Source organism: Triticum dicoccoides, chromosome 6A (genome assembly GCF_002162155.2).
Source record: "Triticum dicoccoides isolate Atlit2015 ecotype Zavitan chromosome 6A, WEW_v2.0, whole genome shotgun sequence".
Lineage (NCBI taxonomy): Eukaryota > Viridiplantae > Streptophyta > Magnoliopsida > Poales > Poaceae > Triticum > Triticum dicoccoides.
This window is the reverse complement of record NC_041390.1, coordinates 557,121,324-557,132,825: the sequence shown is the minus strand read 5'-3', so window position 1 is coordinate 557,132,825 and position 11,502 is coordinate 557,121,324.

Below are 11,502 nucleotides of genomic sequence, written 5' to 3'. Positions count from 1 at the left end.
AATATCGCAGGAGTCTAATATAAGTATGTCAATATGCATATGCAGGCTTCTCTGCTGGCATCCGCCGCACTAACTGCGGAGGTCGCCGTACTGAAGCAGGACCTTGATGGGTCCAAGAAAGAGCTCGGCCTTGTCAAGAGGCAGCTCGAGGAGAACGAGGGTAAGTAATACCCCATCTATAGATATATGTATATATAAGAAAGGACGCGATTGCAGAATGGCAGGATCATTGTATGTTTTGCCAGGGGCCATGGCCAAGGTGGTGACCCTGAAGCAAGCACTGACCAAGGCCGAAGAGACAGTGGCAAAGGAGCACACCGAGCGAGAGAGGCACGAGGCTCGGGTGGGCGAGGTGCAGCAAGAGCTCCAGGCTCTCGTGACGAAGCACGAGGCGTTGGAGCTTGACTTGAAGACGTGAGAGTCTGATCTTGCCGCGGCCCATGAGAGCGCGAAGAGTGCCAAGGCCGAGGCCCAGAAGGCCCTTCAGGAGATCAACGCGATGAAGAAGATAGCGGCGGGTAAGGCTTTCTATATGCAAAGCAAGCATGTAAAAGTAAATTATCGATTACTTACCTGGATCCGGAGCTCTTCAGGAGCATTCGCAGATTTTCCCCGCAGTGTGTCTGATGCCGCACAATTTTACTAGGCCGAGGATGGGAGCTCGACGAAGAAGCTGTTCTGGTCTCAGTATGCTAAGGCCGAACATCCGGTGCCAATGAGCGACCAGTTGAAGCCGATGGTCGAGCTACATAAGGCGGCCGATCAGGCCATGAAGGGCTTCATAGTCCGGTTGTGGCCTGGCGACGCCCTTCCGAACAGCTTCTTCGGCCTGGTGAGGCGACTTGTGGATGCCTGCCCATGGCTGGAGGTCGTCAAGCGATCCGTCTGCATTGAAGGTGCACGCCGGGCTTTCGCCCATGTAAAAACACAGTGGGTCAAGCTAGACGCCGTGAAGCTGATCAAGGAGGGGCCGCCGGAGGGCAAGGAGCACCACCACCCCGAGATGTACTACGAGGGTGTTCTGCCGGGCGCCCGTCTTATCGCGGATGAGTGTTCACAAAATGTAATATTTGAATGAGACTTGCTCGTTTTGTCCTGTATGTATGAAAACTTGTATCATATTCGCTATGCAATGCTTGTGTGAATTTAAAATATTACCTTCTGTTTGGCTCTTTATCCAATCTAAGAGATGGCTAGTCCTCGGCTTCTGCCCCCATGCCACGAGTGCTGGGGTGTTCGGGATAAACCTGAGCACTCTTGCTCCCATGTTTGGGTCCTTCGAGGGAGGTGCTCAACCCAACGAACAAGGCAACCAGAGTAATAATGCTTTATCACTCTCACTTAGCCATAGAATTCTATAATTTTAAATTTTGGCGAAGCCCCTGGTATTCGGAATGACGAATTCGGGGCGCGATACACGCCTGTAAGCCGGACGGAGCCGGCCCCTCGCCCTAAGCGGCATAAGTCTTTAGGGACTCGAAAAACCTCGCCGAACAGCGACCAGTCTCTCGCCTTATCATGACAGTCAGTTTTAGCTTTCTCTACTGAGGTGCTCAGCCCGGCAGAACCGGGGCACAATCGCAGTAGTTCTCCTAGCGCTACCTTAGCCGATAGAGCGGAACGTAAGGTACCAAAACATAGGAGCCGGGCAAACCCAACATTTGACCAAAGACATGATTCGGAGCTGATGCATATAATGCTATAAGTTCGGGGTGCCGCACTTGTGAAAGTGTTCGGACTTTTCACACCATATTGTGGGTACGTAAGCCCCTGGTGCATTGGCCGTACCAGAGTGTACGGTTGCAAGGCATCATTAATGAACATATATATATATATATATATATATATATAACAAAAATGCAATAATAGTCGTAATGTCATGCATTGTATATTAAAAAATTGCATTAAAGCAGAGTGATACAGATAGTGCAATAAGCAAAAGAGTAGGACTATGTCCCTTCCAAGGGCGAGCTGAGGAATGATATGAAATCTCTAATCAACCTGGGAATTCCGTTGTATAACATAGTTGCCTGCCTCCTTGGTTGCTGTATCATGTGTTCAGCAATAGAGCTACCGGACAGTGTTTCCAGAGATTAAAGTCCTAAAAGAAAAAGAAAAATAACCAAACGGGAAGCCCCTAGTGCGGTTTAGGCCGTGTTTTGGGGCGTGCCGCAGTTGTGCTCCCCTCCCCACCTATGCCCATGGTATTTTTAATGCGTGATTATGTACGCGTGGCACGAATATTGCCGTTGGGCTGGGATTGGGGTGGCCGCCATATTGCTACACGAGCTCAGATCGTGCCAGGCGGTCTATTTGCCGATTGCCCCGAGCGTGCTTGAAGGTGTTCGGGCTTTGAAACACCGAACTGATAGATTGCCTTGAGAGGCTGCTTTGCACTTCTGCTGCAAGGGCCGCAGTGTGCTCCTTTGTTCGGAGAGAGCACTCTGTGTTTCCATTGACTGTAATAACTCCGCGAGGTCCTGGCATCTTGAGCTTGAGGTATGCATAATGTGGTACCGCATTGAATCTAGCAAATGCGGTTCGTCCGAGCAGCGTGTGATAACCACTGCGGAACGGGACTATATCGAAGATTAACTCTTCGCTTCGGAAGTTATCCGGGGATCCGAAGACCACTTCCAATGTAATTGAGCCTGTGCAGTGGGCCTCTACGCCTGGAATGACGCCCTTAAAGGTCGTTTTTGTGGGTTTGATCCTTGAGGGGTCTATACCCATTTTGCGCACTGTGTCCTGATAAAGCAGGTTCAGGCTGCTGCCGCCGTCCATAAGGACTTGAGTGAGGTGAAATCCATCGATGATTGGGTCTAGGACCAGTGCGGCGAATCCGCCATGACGGATACTAGTGGGGTGGTCCCTGCGATCGAAGGTGATCGGACAGGAGGACCAAGGGTTGAACTTTGGGGCGACTGGCTCCAACGCATATACGTCCCTGAGCGCACGCTTCCGCTCCCTCTTGGGGATGTGGGTTGCGTATATCATGTTCACTGTCCGCACTTGCGGGGGAAACCTCTTCTGTCCTCCAGTGTGCGGCTGCCGAGGTTCTTCCTCATCATCGCTATGTGGCCCCTTGTCCTTGTTTTCAGCAATTAACTTGCCGGCCTACTTGAACACCCAACAATCCCTGTTGGTGTGATCGGCTGTCTTGTCTGGGGTGTCGTGTATTTGACACGAGCGATCGAGTATACGGTCCAAGCTGGACGGACCCGGCGTACTTTGTTTGAATGGCTTTTTCCGCTGACCGGGTTTAGAGCCTTTGAATCCGGCATTGGCTGTCGTATCCTTAGTACTTTCGCTGTTAATGCGGCGCTTATGCTTGTTGCGATGTGACCTGCTATTGCCGTCCTTGGTATCTGAGGTACCATGGTTCTTTGATATGTTATTACTGCGAGCCAACCAACTGTCTTCTCCCACACAAAAGCGGGTCATTAGCGTCGTGAGAGCTGCCATAGATTTCGGCTTTTCCTGACCAAGGTGCCGGGCTAGCCACTCGTCTTGGATGTTGTGCTTGAAAGCCTCTAAGGCCTCCGCATCCCGACAGTCGACGATTTGATTTTTCTTTGTAAGGAACCGAGTCCAGAATTGCCTGGCTGACTCTTCTGGCTGCTGAATTATGTGGCTCAAGTCATCCGCGTCTGGTGGTCGCACATAAGTGCCCTGGAAGTTGTCGAGGAATGCGGCTTCCAGATCTTCCCAATAGCTAATGGAGTCCACTGGCAAGCTATTAAGCCAATGCCGCGCTGGTCCTTTGAGTTTTAGTGGGAGGTACTTGATGGCATGTAAGTCATCACCGCGGGCCATGTGGTTATGGAGGAGGAAGTCCTCAATCCATACTGCGGGATCTGTTGTGTTGTTATATGATTCAATGTTTACAGGTTTGAAACCTTCTGGGAATTGATGTTCCATTACTTCGTCTGTGAAGCATAAGGGGTGTGCGGCGCCTCTGTATTGGGCTATATCGCGACGCAGCTCGAATGGGTCATGCCAGCTGTGTTCGGCCCGGCCGGATTTGCTTTTACTGTATCCGGCGTGACGTTTACCGTCTCGTAGAGTGGTGCGCCATCGTGATCCGTAGATCGATCTTGAATGCTTTGCTTTGTCCTCCAATATGTCTCGCAGGTCTGGCGTATCTCCCCATGCCTTTTTATTTGGATGGCGTTGGGGTGGAGGCTGAGCTTTTGGCTGGAATGCCTCTCTATCGCGGCCACGAGGTGGCTGATCAGCCGTATCATACGCTTCTTCCTCCAGTCGGGGTAGTAACCTGCGCCTTGCATAACTCTTGGAGGGACGCTCGAGTTTATATTCCTCGGCCGTGAGGACTTTAGTCCATTTGTCAGCTAGCAGATCTTGATCAGCTTGAAGCTGCTACTGCTTTTTCTTTAGGCTATTTGCCGTGGCCATAAGCCTGCGCTTGAAGCGCTCTTGTTCGACGGGATCCTCTGGTACGGCGAATTAATCGTCGCTGAGGCTTGCCTCGTCTTTGGAGGGGGGCATGTAATTGTCATCCTCCTCCTCTCCGCCAGCCGCTCTCTCAGGAGAGCTGGCTCCTCCATTCTCCTGCTCTAAATCTTGCTGGAGGGGATTGTTGTTGTCTTTGGCGCTATCCGGAGTGTTATTATCTCCTGTGTCGGTATTACCACTTTTGCGTTGGCGGGACTTAGAGCGGCGCCGCTGACGTCGGCGCTTGGGTTGCTTCTTGGAGGGGTCATCCTCCGCTATCTCGTCGCCATTGCCTTCATTGGGTGTATCCACCATGTATATGTCATATGACGAGGTGGCTTTCCAGTGCCCCATAGGTGCTGGTTCATGTTCGTCTCCTACATCGTCGTCCATACCGTCGATGTCTTCGGAGTCGAAGTCGAGCATGTCGGTTAAATCATCGACAGTGGCTACAAAGTGGGTGGTGGGTGGGCGTCGAATTTCTTCGTCGTCCGCATCCCAATCCTGCTGGCCATAATCCGGCCAGGGCTCTCCTGACAAAGAGAGAGACCTTAGTGAATACAGAATGTCGCCGAAGGGCGAGTGCTGAAAGATATCCGCGGCGGTGAATTCCATGATCGGCGCCGAATCGGATTCGATTGGCAGGGGTGCGGATGGTTCGGGGTCCGGAAGAGAGTCCGGCACCATGGAGTCACGGGCTGCGCAGAGGATTATGTTGGTGTTTGGCTCGATCGCCGCCGAGACTGCAGCCCCTGAGGCGGTGTCTAGCCACCCGTCCTCGATTGGCGCAGTTGGCTCCGAGCTAAGGGTCGGAGCTGATGCGGGCGCGGCCTCTGGGGTACCGTCCGGTGGCAGAGATAGGTCATACCCATCGCAACAGCGCGGCGCGCCCGGCTGTGGCTCGAATCCATCGAAGATCAAGTCCCCACGGATGTTGGCCGTGTAATTCAAACTTCCAAATCTGACCTTATGGCCAGGGGCGTAGCTTTCAATCTGCTCCAGATGGCCAAGCGAATTAGCCCGTAGTGCAAAGCCGTCGAATACGAAGATCTGTCCGGGGAGAAAAGTCTCACCCTGGACCACATCGCTATCGATGATAGTAGGAGCCATCAAGCCTAACGGCGACGACACAGATGAACTCTCAATGAAAGCACCAATGTCGGTGTCAAAACCGGTGGATCTTGGGTAGAGGGTACCGAACTGTGCGTCTAGGCCGGATGCTAACAGGAGGCAGGGGACACGATGTTTTACCCAGGTTCGGGCCCTCTTGATGGAGGTAAAACCCTACGTCCTGCTTGATTAATATTGAAGATATGTGTAGTACAAGAGTAGATCTACCACGAGATCAGAGAGGCTAAACCCTAGAAGCTAGCCTATGGTATGATTTTATGTTGTGATTGTTGTCCTACGGACTAAAACCCGTCGGTTTATATAGACACCGGAGAGGGTTAGGGTTACACAAGGTCGGTTACAAAGGAGGAGATATCCATACATGTATTGCCTAGCTTGCCTTCCACGCCAAGTAGAGTCCCATCCGGACATGAGACGAAGTCTTCAATCTTGTATCTTCATAGTCTAACAGTCCGTCCAATGGAGATAGTCGGGCTGTCCGGAGACCCCCTAATCCAGGACTCCCTCAGTCAATATTAAGCTTGTGTAAGGTAAACAATCAATATTCAGAAATTTTACATGATTGGCAATATTAAGGCCAAAAACTTTTTAGTGGCATAGTGGGCAGACGTATGCACAGAATTGGGGACATTTTTCAAATTGAAGAAAACACACATATCATTCAGTATCCAGTACCAAACTACGAATCCATGTAAGTGCATAAATAATACTACCAAACTACCAATCCCTGTAGCGGATCTGGGCAGAAAGGGTAGGGAAGGGGGCACTCACGTGCGGATGAAGGTGGCCATGGACCTCGCCCGGAGGCCCGCGGATGGCGGCGACGGCTGGGGGCACGTCGGGGAGCACGGCGGTGTAGTAGATCACGGCGGCGCGGAGGGCAGGGTAGGCGAGGACATGGCGGAAGCTGCCCCGGAGCACTGCAGCCAGTCGAGGTTGAGAGGAGCAGCCCCGGAGCACTACGTCCAATCGAAGTCGAGGATGCGGATCAGAAATTTCAAAAATTCCCTACGCACACGCAAGATCATGGTGATGCATAGCAACGAGAGGGGAGAGTGTTGTCTACGTACCCTCGTAGACCGGAAGCGGAAGCGTTAGCACAACGCGGTTGATGTAGTCGTACGTCTTCACGGCCCAACCGATCAAGCACCGAAACTACGGCACCTCCGAGTTCTAGCACACGTTCAGCTCGGTGACGATCCCCGGACTCCGATCCAGCAGAATGTTGGGGAAGAGTTCCGTCAGCACGACGGCGTGGTGACGATCTTGATGTTCTACTGTCGCAGGGCTTCGCCTAAGCACCACTACAATATTATCGTGGACTATGGTGGAGGGGGGCACCGCACACGGCTAAGAGATCAATGATCAATTGTTGTGTCCATAGGGTGCCCCTGCCCCCGTATATAAAGGAGTAAGGGGGGAGGCAGCCGACCTAGGAGGAGGGCGCACCAAGGGGGGACTCCTACTCCCGCCGGGAGTAGGACTCCTCCTTTCCTTGTTGGAGTAGGAAAGAAGGAAAGAGGAGGAGAGGAAGAAGGAAAAGGGGGATGCACCCCTTGTCCAATTCGGACCAGAGGGGGGCCGCGCGCCTCCTTCCTTTTGGCCTCTCTCCTCTATTCCCGTATGGCCCAATAAGGCCCATATACTCCCCGGTGAATTCCCGTAACTCTCTGGTACTCCGATAAATACCCGAATCACTCGGAACCTTTCTGATGTCCGAATATAGTCGTCCAATATATAGATCTTTACGTCTCGACCATTTTGAGACTCCTCGTCATGTCCACGATCTCATCCGGGACTCCGAACTCCTTCGGTACATCAAAACTCATAAACTCATAATATAACTATCATCGAAACTTTAAGCGTGCGGACCCTATGGGTTCGAGAACAATGTAGACATGACCGAGACACGTCTCCGGTCAATAACCTATAGAGGAACCTGGATGCTCATATTGGCTCCCACATATTCTACGAAGATCTTTATCGGTCAAACTGCATAACAAATACGTTGTTCCCTTTGTCATCAGTATGTTACTTGCCCAAGATTCGATCGTCGGTATCTTAATACCTAGTTCAATCTCTTTACCGGCAAGTCTCTTTAGTCGTTCTGTAATACATCATCTTGCAACTAACTCATTAATTGCATTGCTTGCAAGGCTTAAGTGATGTGCATTACCGAGAGAGCCCAGAGATACCTCTCCGACAATCGGAGTGATAAATCCTAATCTCAAAATACACCAACCAAACATGTACCTTTGGAGACACCTGTAGAGCACCTTTATAATCACCCAGTTACGTTGTGACAATTGGTAGCACACAAAGTGTTCCTCTGGTAAACGGGAGTTGCATACACTCATAGTCATAGGAACATGTATCAGTCATGAAGAAAGCAATAGCAACATACTAAACGATCGAGTGCTAAGCTAACAGAATGGGTCAAGTCAATCACATCATTCTCCTAGTGATGTGATCCCGTTAATCAAATGACAACTCATGTCTATGGCTAGGAAACATAACCATCTTTGATCAACGAGCTAGTCAAGTAGAGGCATACTAGTGACACGCTGTTTGTCTATGTATTCACACATGTATCATGTTTCTGGTTAATACAATTCTAGCATGAATAATAAACATTTATCATGAAATAAGGAAATAAATAATAACTTTATTATTGCCTCTAGGGCATATTTCCTTCAGTCTCCCACTTGCACTAGAGTCAATAATCTAGTTCACATCGCCATGTGATTTAACATCAATAGTTCACATCTTTATGTGGTTAACACCCATAATTCACATCGACATGTAACCAACACCCAAAGGGTTTACTAGAGTCAGTAATCTAGTTCACATCACTATGTGATTAACACCCAAAGAGTACTAAGGTGTGATCATGTTTTGCTTGTGAGATAATTTTAGTTAACGGGTGTGTCACATTCAGATCCGTAAGTATTTTGCAAATTTCTATGTCTATAATGTTATGCACGGAGCTACTCTAGCTAATTGCTCCCACTTTCAATATGTATCCAGATTGAGACTTAGAGTCATCTGGATCAGTGTCAAAATTTGCATCGACATAACCCTTTACGACAAACCTTTTTGTCACCTCCATAATCGATAAAAATATCCTTATTCCACTAAGGATAATTTTGACCGCTGTCCAGTGATCTACTCCTAGATCACTATTGTACTCCCTTGCCAAAATCAGTGTAGGGTATACAATAGATCTGGTACACAGCATGGCATACTTTATAGAACCTACGGCTGAGGCATAGGGAATGACTTTCACTCTCTTTCTATCTTCTGCCGTGGTCGGGCTTTGAGTCTTACTCAATTTCACACCTTGTTACACAAGCAAGAACTCTTTCTTTGACTGTTCCATTTTGAACTACTTCAAAATCTTGTCAAGGTATGTACTCATTGAAAAAACTTATCAAGCGTCTTGATCTATCTCTATAGATCTTGATGCTCAATATGTAAGCAGCTTCACCGAGGTCTTTCTTTGAAAAACTCCTTTCAAACACTCCTTTATGCTTTGCAGAATAATTCTACATTATTTCCGATCAACAATATGTCATTCACATATACTTATCAGAAATGCTGTAGTGCTCCCACTCACTTTCTTGTAAATACAGGCTTCACCACAAGTCTGTATAAAACTATATGCTTTGATCAACTCATCAAAGCGTATATTCCAACTCCGAGATGCTTGCACCAGTCCACAGATGGATCGCTGGAGCTTGCACATTTTGTTAGCACCTTTAGGATTGACAAAACCTTCTGGTTGCATCATATACAACTCTTCTTTAATAAATCCATTAAGGATTGCAGTTTTGTTATCCATTTACCAAATTTCTTAAAATGCGGCAATTGCTAACATGATTCGGACAGACTTAAGCATAGATACGAGTGAGAAACTCTCGTCGTAGTCAACACCTTGAACTTGTCGAAAACCTTTTGTGACAATTCTAGCTTTGTAGATAGTAACACTACTATCAGCATCCGTCTTCCTCTTGAAGATCCATTTAATCTCAATGGCTCGCCGATCATTGGGCAAGTCAATCTGTCACATCCCTAGCTTTACCCTGGCCTTGGACTAGCTTGGTTGCTGCATCATGTTTAAATTCAAATGAAATTTGAATTGAGGAATATTGGAAGCCTCAAAACCCTAAATAAAAGAGGGGCAAAAACCCTAGAAATCTCATTCATTGCTCCAAAATGCTCCTCTTAAATGTTTGATAATTTTTGGTAAGGGTTCTGGTCCCAACCAAAATATTGAACATTTTTAAGGATTTATTTTTGGGACTTTGAATTTAAATCATTAGCTATTTGAATTTGAATTATATTCATATAATTAGAATATAATTTCAAATATCCCTGAAATATTTTATAAGCTTTTGGAAAAGTCCATCTAGCAATATAAAATATTCAGTGGAGTTTTTGGCATTGTTTGAATTATTTTTAAATTCAAAACAGTGGCAAAAGAATTAAATAAAAACAAAACAGAACAGAAAAATATAACACAGAAATTACCTGGACCTTACCTAGCAGCCACCCACAGCCCAACACTGTGCAGCCCACCTGCGCAGGCCCAGCCCACCTCCTCCCCCTTGTCTTCTTCCTCCCCTCGCACCGAAGCAGCTCGGTGGCGAGCGCCGACGCTACCTCAGCCACCTCCTGCTTCCTCTCGTCGCCCTGGACTCCGTCCGCAACGCCACGCAGCCCCTGGCCCTTCTCACTCCCTCTGGACCGCTCCCCCTCCCCTGGCTCTCTCTTTCCCTCTCTTCCTGTGATCCCCGAACGCACCTGGGAGCGCCGCTCGCCGTAGCCATGACCACGGCCACCCCCTCCCCTCTCCGACGTGCTCCCGAGCTCCTGCACCTCGTCGCCAACCCCCTCACCGAGCCACGTGACCGGAAGGGCCTCGAGCAGCCGCCATCGTCATCATCTCCGAGCTTCGGCCCCGGTGCCGTCTCCGTCGAATTCGGCCACTCCGGCGCGCCCCCGAGCCCACTGACCCCCCTACAGCTCCGCGGTGAGCCTCCGTGCAGAACCCCTCTCTCTCCCCTCGCGTTTGCGAGCTCTAGGCCATAGCCCCGTCGCGGCCGAACTCCGGCCGCCGCTGACCGTGTCGCCGCCGTGGCCTGAGCTCGAACGGGTCGCGCTCGTGCATCTCACCAAGCTCGTGGTGACTCCAGGAGGCTGCGCAGTGCCTTACCTCACTCGCCCGTGCTCCACAACGCCGGTTTCGCCGAGGTCCGAACTCCGGCGCCGCCGCGAGCTCCGTTCCGACGAGCTCCGTCGATCCCACGACCTCCCACTCGGTCCTCTGGATGCGCGGGAGCAAGGGCCATCCCCTGGTGCCCTCAGCGCGCCAAACTGACGCCTCTAGCGCAAGTCCGGCGTGCCCCACCGTGTTCTGTGGTCACCGGCGACTCATCGCCGGCGTATCTGACGTGGCGTCGTCATTAGCGCTAATGACCCCACTAACTAACCCCCAGAGCCACTGACAGCCGGGCCCCACGGCCTAACTAACCGGCTAACCTAAAGTAGATTAAGTTTAATCTAATTGCAGTGGCCCCACGCGTCGGCGTTGACCTCGCTGACGTGGCCTTTGACCCGGCCCCACCTGTCAGTGGGTTAAACAACCCCGTGTCACTGACGTGTGGCCCCCACACGTCAGGTTTGACCTGGAGGCGCCCTGTTGACCTGCTGACGTCAAGGTGATGTCATGCTGACGCATTAAATGATTTTCTGGATTTAAAAATAATCAGGAAATTCCAGAAAATAACCAAAACTTCTAAAAATCATAGAAATTCAACCGTAACTCCAAATTAAATAAATTATATATGAAAAATTATCAGAAAAATTCAAGGAATCCATCTGTACCATTTTCATGCATGTTAGAACAACTTATAG